Genomic DNA, 14,951 nt, shown 5'->3' with positions numbered 1-14,951 from the left:
AAAATATTTTTGTAGTAACTAATTCACCCCCCTCTTAGTTACTCCATCTATATTTCCAACAATTGGCATCAGAGCTTTTGGTGCTTGTAGGAAAGGTTTTAAGGACCTAAGCTAAAGATTAGGATGTCTTACAAAAGAGAAATTTCAAAGCTTAACAGAGATAACTTTTTAGCATGGCAGGGACTCATGAGACTTCATCTAGCTTCCAGTGGTGATTCAAAATTGAAATACCTTGACAAGGAATACACAACTCCTACTAGTACATTATCTATTGGAGATATTGCTAAGAAAAAAAACCATAACACCATGATGATAGATATTGCATCTACTCTTAGCTATGAGGAATTTGATGATTTCAAGGACCGCAAAATCACTTTTGAAATGTGGAATAAGCTAAAAGACATCTATGGTGGTGATGACAATGTGAGGAGAGCCAAAGCTGAAAGCCTTAGAGGACAATTTGATTAGATGAGAATGAGAGAAGATGAAAATATTGCCAAATATGTGGAAATAATCAAAGCCAGTGTCAGTACAATTAAAGATTCTAGAAGAGATATCAAGGAAGAAACTATTGTAATTAAAGTTCTCAGAACATTGCTTCCTATCTATGAAATTATAGCATCTATTATTCAAGAGAAGAGATGTGAAACAAATCATAAGATAACTTTGGATACCTTAGTAGGAATATTGATAGCCTTTGAGCTACATAACTTTGATAATTATGTTCCAACTTCCAAGAATATTCAATCTACATTTGAGGCCAAGCTTTCACTTAAAGAAAAGGAAAAAAAATAAAGGACATTCAGTCAGAAAGTGAAGAAGAATATAAGGAAAGTTTTGATAGTGATCTTGAAGTTGTTGAAGCTTTACTTGTAAGAAAATATTCTAGAGGCAGAGGAAAATACAAAGGTAAAGTTTCCCTAATCTATTTTTCATGTGAAGAAATTGGTCATGTTGCTGCCAAGTGCCCAAACAAAGAAAGCAAGGATGAGAAGAGAAGTCACAAGTGCAATGGCAAAAAGGATTTTAAAAATCTCAAATCATTCAAGTACAAAGGTAAGAAGACTTGTTTTATGGCCAAAGATTCTGATAACAATGAAGATGAAATAGTATACATTATTGTAAAAGATGAATCTCATGATGAAGAAGATAAGATGGCACTTATCTCTCATGTAAGAAAAAATGATACATGGATCATAGATAGTGGATGTTCACATCATATGACTGGTGATAAAATAAAGTTTGAACACTTTGAAGACTATGATGGTGGTAGTTTAAGGTTTGGAAATAATGAACTTGTTGGAGTTGAGAAAAGCCGACTCTGAAGATGCTCAAGATCACCTGCATGCGAGAACCTGTCAAAGAGAAGCTAAGAAGATGAAGAGCATGGAGCAAGGGAAAAACCCTAAACGAACATGAGAGACCACAATATGTGCAAACATAATAAAAATTTATTTACAATGAGAAGTAATGTGATATGACATTGAAAATATAATGAGGGAGAGGTCACTTATAAAGACCTCAAGGAAGCTTGTAGAATAAGCTAGAAGGTGGTAGAAGATAAGGATGACAACTTAGCACATATCCACAAAAGGTGGAACATGCTAGAAGGGAACAAACTCCCATGTTGTCAACAACTAACCACTACATGCATTAAATACTAAATATTAAATAACTACATTAACCTAGGCAAGCTTAAGTAAATAGAATAAATAATTAATTATTAATTATTTACTCTAACAACCCCCCTTAAGTGCAACTTAGGGAAATTCCTTAAGCTCACAAAACTAAGATGAAATGTAGAATGGGTCCTAGCAACAAGGCCATTTTAGGTACCCAAGTATGATTTAAAAGAATGCAACCTCTAAAAGTGGGGAAAGAGAGAAAACCACATGGGAACAACCCTCCCCCAAAAAGAGGTAACCTAGTAAAGAACTGAAGAAGTCTCCAACTAGAGAAATGTCCCCTAAAATAAGATAAATGAGTGATCATGAAGAGCATCACTGAAGCATGAAGAAGTCACAAATCTACCAAACTACTAATCTGAAGAACCTCCATGGAAGAAGAAGGCATGAACCGAGCATGTCTATATGGTAGCTGATCCATCTCACCAAAATGCATAGGTAGCCAACCACTGCAATCGCCTTGTATATAGGATCAACCACTGAATACATAGTTCACACCATCGAACCACAGATGCATTAGAACAATAGTATAACTCCCTCTTAATGCAGATGGGATGTGATGACAGGGAACTGAGAAGGTGGGCCAAAGTCTCCTGCAGATTAACCAAGAATGAGGAGAGAGGAAAAGAAGTACAGACACCTATAAAGACACAGTCAAACTGACTCTACATGGGGCTAATGTCATGGAAGGGACACTCACTTGACAAAGGGAGAAGGCCTAAAACAACAAACAACTATCCCCCCATGGTGCTTTATCAAAATAGTGCATGTACATGATGCAGGAGCATCCAGAATTATAAGGGCAATCTTGTGTCACCCAAAAAAAAAATACTTAGACTTAGTTTCTATTTCATGTGTTTTCATTTTTGGATACCCATTTGGGTCAAATAAAGGTTCCAACTCTCACAGTTTCGCTATCAGTGTTCATGTAAATCTTGAAAAAATAAGAGTATGTAATTGAGCCATCATTTTGGTGAACTAGGAGGTGTAAATTGGCTAGATGAATGTAATTGTAATTTAGAGCATTCCAAAAAAAGAATCAGGTCAAAAGGCCCCACGGTTGGAAAGTTATTGCAATTTTTTGAGTTGTGGCGACCTCCTAAGAATGCTTCAAAGTCAGGTTAGGGGCATTAAATGACCTCAAAAAGGGCTGAAAAATGGGGGATGAGTGAAGCTAGTCCATAGGGCTATAGAGCGCTTTGAGAGATTTTTGAAAATGTGAATGGTTTGTCAATCGAAGCTATGGTTCAAAAGTTATGCCTCCCAGAAGTTCGGTTACCATTTCTAGATTCTTCTAGATTTGTGTGGACTTCTAACGTAGCTTCTGGAACCTTTCTATTTGGTTGGTGGATGCCTACTAGAACTTTCTAGAATTTACTTCTAGTCCTTAACCCTCTGGAGTCTATTTAAGGAGATTTCTGGCATTGTAAAAGGCATTTCAGAGTGGAGTTTGAGAGGAGGTACTGAAAGGAGAAATTATCTCCACATTTATGCTATTGTAAGCCCTTAGGGCATGTTTTGAAGCTTATTTTCTCTGTACTAAATGTACTAGCTTATTTTTTAGTTAATACAATTTCCCTTTTCTATTGTGTCCATTTTGTTCTTGGGTTGTGTCTCCATCAAGTGGTATCAGAGCTAGTTTTCCTGAGTATGTAGACAGAGCACCGACTATGAGGTAGTTTGCATTAGGACTGTGTGGTTGTGGGTTTGAGTTAAGAAGATGCCTCCACAAAGAAAGTGTGGCAAAAGGGCTAGAGCTATTAATCCTAAGGAGGTTAGAGCCCTCCAAAGGTAGGTACAAGCATTGCAGGAGGAGCTCCGTAGAGGAGCAACTATGGCCGCAGGTGATGAAAGTGAAGATGACAACAAAGAAGATGAAATTGGACCAGAAGGGAATTTGATGGGGAAGTTTTGAATCATGTAGAGGAAAGGCTTTTTAGGGCCATTACAAAGTTTGGGAAAAGACCTACAATTGAAGTGGGTGTATTTTCAGGAAATCTGAAACCAGATGTGTTGATCGATTGGATCAATGAACTAGAAGAATACTTTGAGTATGAGGATATTAGGGACCCAGATAGGGTTAAGTTTGCAAAGGCCAAACTGAAAGGCCATGCCAAAATCTAGTGGCAAGAGGTCCAATTGGAAAGAAACAGAAGAGGAAAGGAGAAGATCACAAGATGGGATCACATGGTGGACAAATTGAAGAAACAGTTCATTCCTGTGGACTACAAGCTTGATTTGTTTAAGAAGATGCATGGGTTAAGGAAAGAAGGAAGATTAGTCCAAGAATATATAGAGGAATTTTACCGACTCTTGATTAGAGTGAGGCATGCAGAAGCAAATAAGGAGAAGGTTGTTCGTTATATCAGTGGGTTGCGACCTAGCATCCAAGAGGAATTAAGTCTGGTAAGAATGACCAGTGTTGAAGAGGCATACCAATTCTCCCTACGAGTTGAAGAGAAGCTAAATAAAAGGTTTGAATTAAGAAAAAGAGGGTGCGGTCAAGGAGGAAGGGGAAGAAGTAGATCATCTGGAGGCCACAATAAAACCCAAAAGAAAAATGAAGATGTGGGTACTAGCAAGAACTAGAGGAATGAGGGTTTCAACCGCTCCCATGATCAAGACTTTGGAAATCAAAGAGGAAGAGGTAGAGGACATGGACAAGGAAGAGGAGGCTTCCATTGTACCTATTTCCATTACAATGAAGAAGGTCATCATTCCTTTGAATGCCCTCAACAACAAGGAAGGATAGATAGGAGAGCTGAGGGCCAAGCTAGGGTTGCTCATGTGGATGAGGATGCAAAATCATCACATTCAAAGGATGCAAAAAGAGGAGAGACCTTGGTAAATGAAAGAGTCATACTAAGTGGTGAGATTGAACTAGGACAATGAAAGAGTTTGTTCCGTACCAAATGCAAGTGTGAGGATAAATGTTGTGACGTGATCATTGATGGTGGTAGAACTGATAACTTGGTATCAAAAGAGATTGTCTCTAAGTTGAAGCTCAAGAGGGAGAAACATCCCCAGCCCTATTGGATTGCTTGGGTAAAAGATGATCATAAGGTCCTAGTAAGTGAACAATGTTTAGTGAAATTCAAATTTGGGAGTTACCATGATGAAGTTCTCTGTGATGTTATTTCGATGGATATTTGCCATCTATTGTTGGGTAGACCATGGCAGTTTGATGGACATGCAGTAAATCATGGAAATTCCAACACATACTCTCTAACAAAGGATGGAGTTTGCCACAAATTGAAGCCCATGAAAAAGGAAGGTGAAAAGGTATGTAGCAGTGCTAGGATTTGTCTTGTTGATGAAAGGAAGTTTTTAGATGGCATGAAACATCAGCATATGTGCTATGCTTTGATTCTTAGGAAAGATAAAGAAGGTAGTAGTGAAATACCACTTGAAGTTTCAAATTTACTTGGGGAGTTTGGAGATATTATCTCTGATAATGTTCCAGATGGATTACCACCAATAAGGAAAATCAATCATCAAATAGATCTGATTCCAGGAGCTAGTTTTCCTAACAAGGCTACTCATAGGATGACTCCTACTGAAACAAAGGAGCTAAATAGATAGGTTCAGGAGTTGTTGAGGAAGGGCTTGATTCGAGAGAGACTGAGTCCATGTCCAATACCTGCAGTGCTCACACCAAAGAAGGATGGAGAGTGGAGGATGTGTACAAATTCTTGAGCTATAAATAGGATAACCATCAAGTACCAGTTTCCTTTGACTACTTGAGTGGAGCTCATTACTTCACAAAGATAGATCTAAAGAGTGGTTATCACCAGATATAGATTCAAGAAGGAGATGAGTGGAAAACAACCTTCAAGACCAAGGAGGGTATTTATGAGTGGTTAGTCATGCCCTTTGGATTGATGAACGCCCCAAGCACCTTCATGCGGCTCATGAATGAGGTACTTAAGAAGTTCTTGGGAAAATTTATTATTGTCTACTTGGATGATATTTTAATTTTTAGCAAGACTTTGGAAGAACATTTACTGCATATTCATAGTGTCTTGGAAAGGCTAAGGGAAGAGAAACTGTTAATCAATCTGAAGAAGTGTATCTTTGCAAAAAGGGAGTTAGTCTATTTGGGGTTTGTTATATCACTTGAAGGTCTCAAAATGGATCCAAAGAAGGTAAAAGCCATCTTGGAATGGCCTACTCCAAGGTCAGCTACTGAGGTAAGATCATTTCATGGTCTGGTTAGTTTTTACAGGAAGTTTATTCAGAATTTCAGTGGCATATGTGCACCCCTAACTGATACAATAAAAGGGGATAGAAAAGAGTTCAAATGGACTGCAATAGCTACAAGAAGTTTTGAATTGCTGAAGAAGAAGGTGATAGAATAGCCTATGTTGGCACTTCCAGATTTTAGAAAGGTTTTCCAAGTGGATTGTGATTCTAGTGGCAGTGCTATTGGGGCTATATTAAGCCAAGAAGGTAATCCTATTGCATATTTTAGTGAAAAATTGAATGATGCAAAGAAGAAGTATTTTGTTTATGATCAAGAGTTTTATGCAATAATTCAAGCCTTAAAGAAATGGAGGCATTATTTATTGCCAAAGGAATTTGTTTTGTATACTAATCATCAGGCATTACAGTACCTAAATAGCCAAGGTAAATTGAATCAAAGGCATATGAAGTGGGTAGAGTTCTTGTAGAGCTATACATTTGTGTTGAAGCATAGAAGTGGAAAATCTAATAGGGTTGTAGATGCACTAAGTAGAAGAGAGTTGTTTCTTACAATAATGCAGGTTGAAGTAGTTGGGTTTGATGAACTTAAGAAATTGTACTCCAAAGATCCTAATTTTGCTGAAGCATAGAAAGCTTGTAAAGAACCTGTTACTGTAGATAGAACCAAGTGGTTAGACTATTTGATTCAAGATGGTATGTTATTCGAGGGTATTCAATTGTGCATTCCAAGGAGTTCCATGAGGAAAAATCTGATTAAGGAGAAACACAGTGGAGGGATGGTAGGACATTTTGGTTGAGATAAGACCATTGCCATTCTTAGAGAACATTATTTTTGGCCTCAAATTTCACAAGATGTGAAGAAGTTTGTACATAGTTGCCAGGTTTGTCAAGTTGTCAAGGGGTTTAGTCACAATACTAGCCTATATAATCCATTGCTTGTTCCATCAAGGCCATGGAGGACATAAGTATGGATTTTTTTCTTGGATTGCCAAGGACACAAAGGGGTAATGACTCAGTATTCATGGTGGTTGATAGGTTCTCCAAAATGGCACATTTCATTCCATGCCACAGAACTCATGATGTTGTCCATATTGCAGACTTGTTTTTCAAAGAGGTGGTAAGACTACATGGTCTTCCAAGGAGTATAGTTTCTGACAGAGATACTAAATTTGTGGGGTATTTCTGGAGGACATTGTGGAAGAAGTTGAGAACAGACCTAAAATTCAGTTTCATGCATCACCCACAGACTGACGGCCAAACAGAAGTGGTAAATAGAAGTCTAGGCAATTTGCTAAGATATTTAGTTGGGGATAAACCCAAGGGATGGGATTTGATTCTACCACAAGCAGAGTTTTCTTACAATAACTCTATAAATAGGAGTACTGAAAAATCACCATTCCAAATTGTATATGGGAATAGCCCAAGGACTGCACCAGAATTGAGGAAGATAGAACAAGGGGAGAGGACAAGTGTTGAAGCTAAGGAATTTGTTGAACATATCAAGCGTCTACATGAGGAGGTTCAAGCACACATTACCAAGATGAATCAAGAGTATAAAGCTAGGGCTAATCAAAGCAGAAGACATAAGCAATTCCAAGTAGGGGATCTAGTCATGGTGCACTTAAGAAAAGAAAGATTTCTAGCCGGTACTTACAATAAGCTAAAAATGAAAAAATTTGGCCCCTGCAAAATTTTGAAGAAACATGAGTCCGGAAATGCATATGAAGTGGAGTTGCTAGATGGTATTCACATTTCTCCCATTTTCAACATTGCAGATTTAATAGAGTATCATGATGATGGTGTAGATGAGGAGCTAGTGTTAGAGCCATGTCCAATTCCTACTTCTAAGGAGGAGATACAAGACATTCTAGATCATCATGTGGGTAGGAGTACCAGAAACAGGCAATATGAAAAGTATTTGGTCAAATGGAAAGGACGAACGATCGAGGACTCAACTTGGATTTTAGCAGTTGAGGTTTCCCATTTGGGATTTCCTCTACCATTCATAAAGTGACAGGGTCACTTTTCAATCTACCCTGGGTGTCTGATGCAGGAGCATCCAGAGGTATAAGGGCAATCCTGTGTCACCCAAAAAAATATATACTTAGACTTAGTTTCTGTTTCATGTGTTTTCATTTTTGGATAACCATTTGGGTCAAATAAAGGTTCCAACTCTCATATTTCCACTATCAGTGTTCGTGTAAATCTCAAAAAAATAGGAGTATGTAATTGAGCCATCATTTTGGTGAACTAGGAGGTGTAAATTGGCTAGATGAATGTAATTGTAATTTAGAGCATTCTAGAAAAAAGAATCAGGTCAAAATGCCCCGCGGTTTGAAAGTTATTGCAATTTTTTGAGTTGTGGAGACCTCCTAAGAATGCTTCAAAGTTAGGTTAGGGGCATTAAATATTCTCAGAAAGGGCCAAAAAATGGGGGATGAGAAAAGCTAGTCCATAGGGCTATAGAGCACTTCGAGAGCTTTCCAAAAATGTAAACAGTTCATCAATCAGAGCTACGGTTCAAAAGTTATGCCTCCTGAAAGTTCGGTTACCATTTCTAGATTCTCCTAGATTTGCATTGACTTCTAACGCAGCTTTTGGAACCTTTCTATTTGGTCAGTGGATGCCTACTAGCACTTTCTAGAATGTACTCCTAGTCCTTAACCCTCCGAGGTCTATTTAAGGAGATTTCTGGCATTGTAAAAGGCAGTTCGGAGTGGAGTTTGAGAGAAGGTACTGAAAGGAGAAATTATCTCCACATTTATGCTATTGTAAGCCCTTAGGGCATGTTTTGAAGTTTATTTTCTCTGTACTGAATGTACTAGCTCATTTTTCAGTTAATACAATTTCCCTTTTCTGTTGTGTCCATTCTATTCTTGGGTTGTGTCTCCATCAGTACAACTGACTCAAAACAACGTTCATGATTCTCAAAATACAAAAGTGGCACTTTATCTCAGTGTGATACATAAAAGTTCTTCAAAATGATAGCTACAATGATCAAAACTAAAAACAAGCTGCAACAAAATAAAGTACAGCCTAAAACAAGAGAAACCATGCTAGAAAAATGATCATCGAGCCTAAAACACTCAAAATATGCACCATATAGAAAAAATGTCAAAACTATGATAGAAAGAGCAAGGGCCAAAAACTAAGAAAAAGGACCACATTTTTGAAAAGATGACAAAACCAATTTTCCAAATTTATCAAGTTTTCAAACAACAGGCATGGGACCCAAAAGATATGCTTACCAGAGTCAAAAACATAACTTTGGACTTTGACTGAAAAATAGATAATAAAAATTCATCAAAACCTAAAAATACCTGCACCAAAGTCTTCATCTTGGAACTAGCTTTTTGGCACTTCTTTCAGATCGGAAAAATGCCTTCGTATGCTCAAGTTATGGCCAAAAAACCAAAGGTAGGTCCAAAATGACCTAGAAGGAGATGTGCAAGCAAGGGTGATGATGTCATGCTGACATCAGTAGTCCACTACAAAAAATTTGATGGTTTCAAGGCCATCATCAAAAAAAGGGTGCCACATGGCCTACCACGTGGCAGTGCTGACGTGCCTCCAAACGCTGACTGTATAGCTATGCCACGCAGGCAATGACTGGGCAGGTGGAAGTCACCTGTAGATCCCTGTCGAATGAGAGACTACCACATAGGAGGGTTTCACTAAATCAGCAGAGTGGAGTGGACCGATGGAGCACAGATCGGTGAAGAGAAATGGAAGTGCCACCAGCGGCACTTTGGGAGCAGGCGACAGCAGAGCTGCAGTGATGCTGCAACCATGCAACCGACTGCGGGGGCCCGTGGGCTAAGCACTAGTTGTGCGGTGGTAGCCACCTAACTGTGCGCTGGTGGTGTGCCTTAAATTTTTTTTTTTAAAAAAAATTTTGCCCAAAAATTGTACAATCCATTCAGAAATGACCTGCAACAAAAAAAAGTTGCCTCCCGGAGCTCTGTCTCCAAAAATGACAAGTTTTATATGAATCCTGACTGCAAATAGCCTTTCAGATCCTATGGTGATGTCCATTTGGTCCCAAAGTGGTCCAAAAAAATTTTGATCCCCTTATTTAAAGAAAAAATACACAAACAAACTAGGGTTTTGACTCCAAATTATGGCTTCAAAATTCTTCAACGAAGCAGCAGTAGAAAGGCTCTAATACCATGTTGGAGTTGAGGAAAGCCAACTTCAAAGATGCCCAAGATCACCTACATGCGAGAACCTGTCAAAGAGAAGCCAAGAAGAGGAAGAGCATGGAGCAAGGGAAAAACCCTAAATGGACATGAGAGACCACAATATGTGCAAACACAATGAAAATGTATTTACAATGAGAAGTAATGTGATATGATATTGAAAATACAATAAGGGAGAGGCCACTTATAAAGACCTCAAGGAAGCTTGTAGAACAAGCTAGAAGGTGGTAGAAGATAAAGATGACATCTCAGCACATATCCACAAAAGGTGGAACATGCTAGAAGGGAACAAACTCTCGTGTTGTCAATAACTAACCACTATATGCATTAAATACTAAATATTATATAACTACATTAACCTAAGTAAGCTTAAGTAAATAGAATAAATAATTAATAATTAATTATTTACCCTAACAGAACCTTGTTGCATAAAAGGGAGAGACTAAATCTCATTAACCAAAGAACTTGTATGTGACAATGCCTATTGAGTTGAAGGACTAAAATGTAATTTGTTAAGTGTAGCACAACTAATCAACATTGGATTCAAGGTAGAATTCATGGATGGAAAGGAAAGACTGTTGGATAACAAAGGAAAACTGATTGGATCAAGCAAACAATAAAAGGTAACCTATTTTATTTTGATCTTGGTGATTGGTCATGTTTTATTGCTCAAGTAGAAGAAAGTTAGTTATGGCACAGAAGGTTATGTCATGTAAATTTTGATAACATGGTGAAAATAAGAAAATTTAGGAAAGTAAGAGGCATTCCTAGTTTGAAAAAACCAAATGTTGGTTTATGCAAGAATTGTCAGATTGGCAAAATGGGAAAGACTAGTTTTAAAAGCAAAAACTATCAATGTGAAGATATCTTTGAAATTGTACATACTAATTTGTGTGGACCTATTGGAATAGAAAGATATAGTGGAGAAAAATTATTTATTCTCTTTGTTGATGACAACTCTAGAATGATGACTATTATGTATTTAAGAGAGAAGTTAGAAGCATTTGAGAAATTCAAATGGTATTTGTCCAAATTAGAGAAAGAAATAGGAAAAAGATTGAAATTCTTAAGATCAGACAGAGGTGGTGAATTCATCTCTAACGAATTCAATAAATTTTGCATTGAAACAGGAATCAAAAGACAAGTATCAACCCCTAGAACTCTCGAGTAGAATGGTATAACTGAAAGAAGAAACAAATCCATCATGGATTGTGCAAGGACTCTAATGATTGAAAACAATGTTGCTATCAAATACTGCAAGGAAGCTATCAGGACTATAGTTCATACCTTAAACTGAGTACAGTTGAAGGACTCATATAAAACTCCCTATGAATCATGGTATGGCTACAAATCCAATGTAAGTTACCTTAAAGTATTTGGAAGTAAATTTAATATCTTGAAAGAATCTAGAAAAGAAAAATTTGATGTGAAAGGTGATAAAGGTATATTCTTAGGTTATTCTTGCAAAAGTAAGGCATATAAGTGTTTGAATTTTTCTACTCATAAAATCATAAAAAGTGCACATGTGAGAATTGATGAGTTTGCAAAAACAAGTAAAGAAGAAAGCAAAAAGGAACCAGAATATTATAGGAGATTTGTTTACATCAAACCTAATACATTGCCAGACAAATCTATCAATAAGGATACCTCTACTCCCGAGTCTTCCTTAGTCACCAAGTTTCAAGAAGTTCAAACCAAGTCATAAGAACCCGTGTCACATTCTAAAGCTACCAAGCCAATGCCTACTAAGTCTGAGCAACCAAAGCCAGAAATTGAAGTTCAAGAAGATGAAAATGCAATTTGTTCAAAAGGTAAAAAACCTATATTGGCCAAGTATGTTAGAAGGCATCATGCACCAAATCAGATTATTAGAGATAAATTAGAAGGTACTATGATAAGAAGTAAGCTAAAATGTGCATGTTTACTTGCTGATTTTGAACCTAGAAGTGTTAAAGATGCATTGGAAAATGAAAGTTTGATTGAGGCCATGAATGAAGAAATTGAACAATTAGAGAAGAACAAAACTTGTACTCTTTTACCTAGGCCTAAAGATAAAAATGTGATTGGAACAAAATGGATATTCAGGAATAAGTTGAATGAAGATGGTAAGGTATCAAGAAAAAAAGCTAAATTGGTATGTAAAGGCTACTCACAAGAAGAAGGCATTGATTATGGGGAGATTTTTTCTCTTTTTGCAAGACTGGAAGGTTTCAAGGCCTTACTTGCATATGCAACATATAAAAGATTCAAAGTATATCAAATGGATGTTAAATCTGCATTTCTCAATGATATTCTTGATGAAGAAGTCTACATTGATCAACCAAAAAGTTTTGTTGATCCAGAAAAAAGAGGCATGGTCTGAAAATTACACAAAGCTTTGTATGGTCTAAAATAAGCCCCCAGAGCATGGAATGAAAGATTACATAACTACCTTATATAGATTGGTTTCTAGAAAACTAATGATAATAGTAGTTTTTATATCAAGGAAGGACTAGATAACAAAATTGTATTGGTAGAAATATTTGTGGATGATACTTTATTTACAATGATTGATGATCTATGCAAAAAATTCTTAGAGAAAATGAACAAAGAATTTAAAATGTCTATGTTTGGTGAGATTAAATTCTTTGTTGGTCTTTAGATACAATAGAGTAGGAATGGTATCTACATCACTCAGTCTAAGCATATCAAGGAGATACTCAAGAAGTTTGGTATGGAAGAATCAAAACTAGTTGAAACCCCCATGTGTATTGGATTAAAGCTTAGCAAATATGATGATTCAAAAGAGGTAGATTAGACCTTATATAGATCAATGATTGGAAAATTACAATATGTAGTTCATATAATGTCTGATATTGCTTTAGTAGTTGGTATAGTGGCAAGATTCTTGAAAAAACCTAGAGAATATCATATGATGAAAGTTAAAAGAATATTGAGATTTTTGAGAGGCACTGAAGACTATGACTTATGGTATAAACTTGGAGGAAATATGAACCTAAAAGTATTTATTGATGTTGATTGGGTAGGAAATATTGATGACAAAAAGAGTACAAGTGGTGGAACATTCTTTCTTGGTAAAAGGTTGCTATCTTGGACAAGTAAAAAGAAAAATTGCATATCCCAATCTATAGCAGAAGCAAAATATGTTGCAGTAGTAGTGAATTATTCTAGCATTGTTTGGTTTAAACAATTATTGGAAGGCATGAAGGTTGAGATCAAAGAACTAGTTGTCATGTTTTGTGATAATACAAGTGCAATTAACATATCAAAGAATCCAGTGATGCATTCCAAAACCAAGCATATTGCTATAAAAAATCATTTTGTTAGAGAATTAGCGCAAGACAAAGAAATAAGATTGGAATATGTGCATACAAAAGAACAAATTGCAGACATATTTACCAAGTCATTACATAAGGATGCATTCTTGTATCTAAGAGATAAGCTAGGGGTGATTCCCCTACTTGAAGCTCACTAAATGAAATTTTAGTGATGCATCAACAGGAACCTATTTGAAGATCTATTAGTTGATGTAGCATAGTCAATATTGCATATGAATCAGTACTCAAGGTACAATGATACTCATTTGGTATGTGTTGTCTTTGGCATGTGTTGTCAAAGAGGGAGAGTTTACTTTCATATCTTTCTATAAAAAAATTTAAGAAAAGAAGCTATGTAATTCTTTCATAGATAGAGATTACTACAACTTGCGGTATAAAAATCTAAGAGGGAGAAACTTTCTATCAGAGAAAAGTCTTGTTCTCAAATTTCATTGTGCTATGACATGTTGTGTTGCCATCAATGTCAAAGAGGGAGATTGTTGGATACAACTATCAAATTGTGTGTTGTCTTTGATGTTACACAAATTTCATATCAGTTTTTAGTCTATGCTTACCTAGCTCACTTGGTTAGCAAAACAATTTTTCTTTTCTACTGAGCATTCTTGGAGATTACTTTGCAAAAATAATGTCTACCGAGCTCACTTGGGCATTGAAGGAAATTATGGTAGAAAGTAGTGTTAAACAAGTTCTCATGGTTAAAGAAGGAAAGTTGGATAGACTTAGTATTAACTAACTTCACTCAGTTGCCGAAAGATTTTGCAAGTTCGTAGTGTTAACCAAGCTTCTGTTGTTTAACACAGGAAATCATCTCAGGACCAGTGTTTACCAAGCAGGGTCAGCCAATGAAGGATTTTGTTGTTTTGGGATATGAAGTCTAATTATTTCAAGTATTGATTCCATCCAACTATGGAAATGTTTATTAGTCATTGTAAGTTGTAATTAAGATGACTTGACAATCTGAACAATATAAATAAAAGTTCAAGTGAAGATTCTAGCATATGGGAGAGTATGTAAGTGTATTGATTGATTGAGAAGGAAAGTGTGAGTGAACTTCAAGGATGGTTAGATATCCTTGTGGAGCAGCAAAGTAATATTCAATCAGAAAGGATCCAACTTGAAGGAGGATAGAGATCTATAATCAGAAATTTAGTTGCATCTCAATCATGTCATTTCATTGTTACTTTCTTACCATTGTAGCAATTATCCAAAATCTCTTAATAGAGTTTTTTTAATAGCCAGTTGTAAATCCTCTAACAAGGTGATAGTTCCATTGAATTGTTTTAAGACCTCTTGCAATGCCACTCCTAACAAGGTGATTAATTCCTCTAACAAGGTCACACCTAATAGTGTGTTTTGTAACCTTTAACTAGGTTGGATCCTAACAAGACTCACTTTAGAAGAGTGAAAAATATTAACTAGTTACATTGGTGGTTTTTCTCATATTTGGTTTCCACATTAGATCCTGGTGTCTCATGTGTTTATGTTATTTCTTTTATGCTTGCAAATTAATCACTGTGAATGTTTAA

The sequence above is a fragment of the Cupressus sempervirens genome, chromosome 4 (genome assembly GCF_028749045.1).
Source record: "Cupressus sempervirens isolate cs-2001-9-10 chromosome 4, ASM2874904v1, whole genome shotgun sequence".
NCBI lineage: Eukaryota > Viridiplantae > Streptophyta > Pinopsida > Cupressales > Cupressaceae > Cupressus > Cupressus sempervirens.
Note: the sequence above shows the minus strand (reverse complement) of the source record.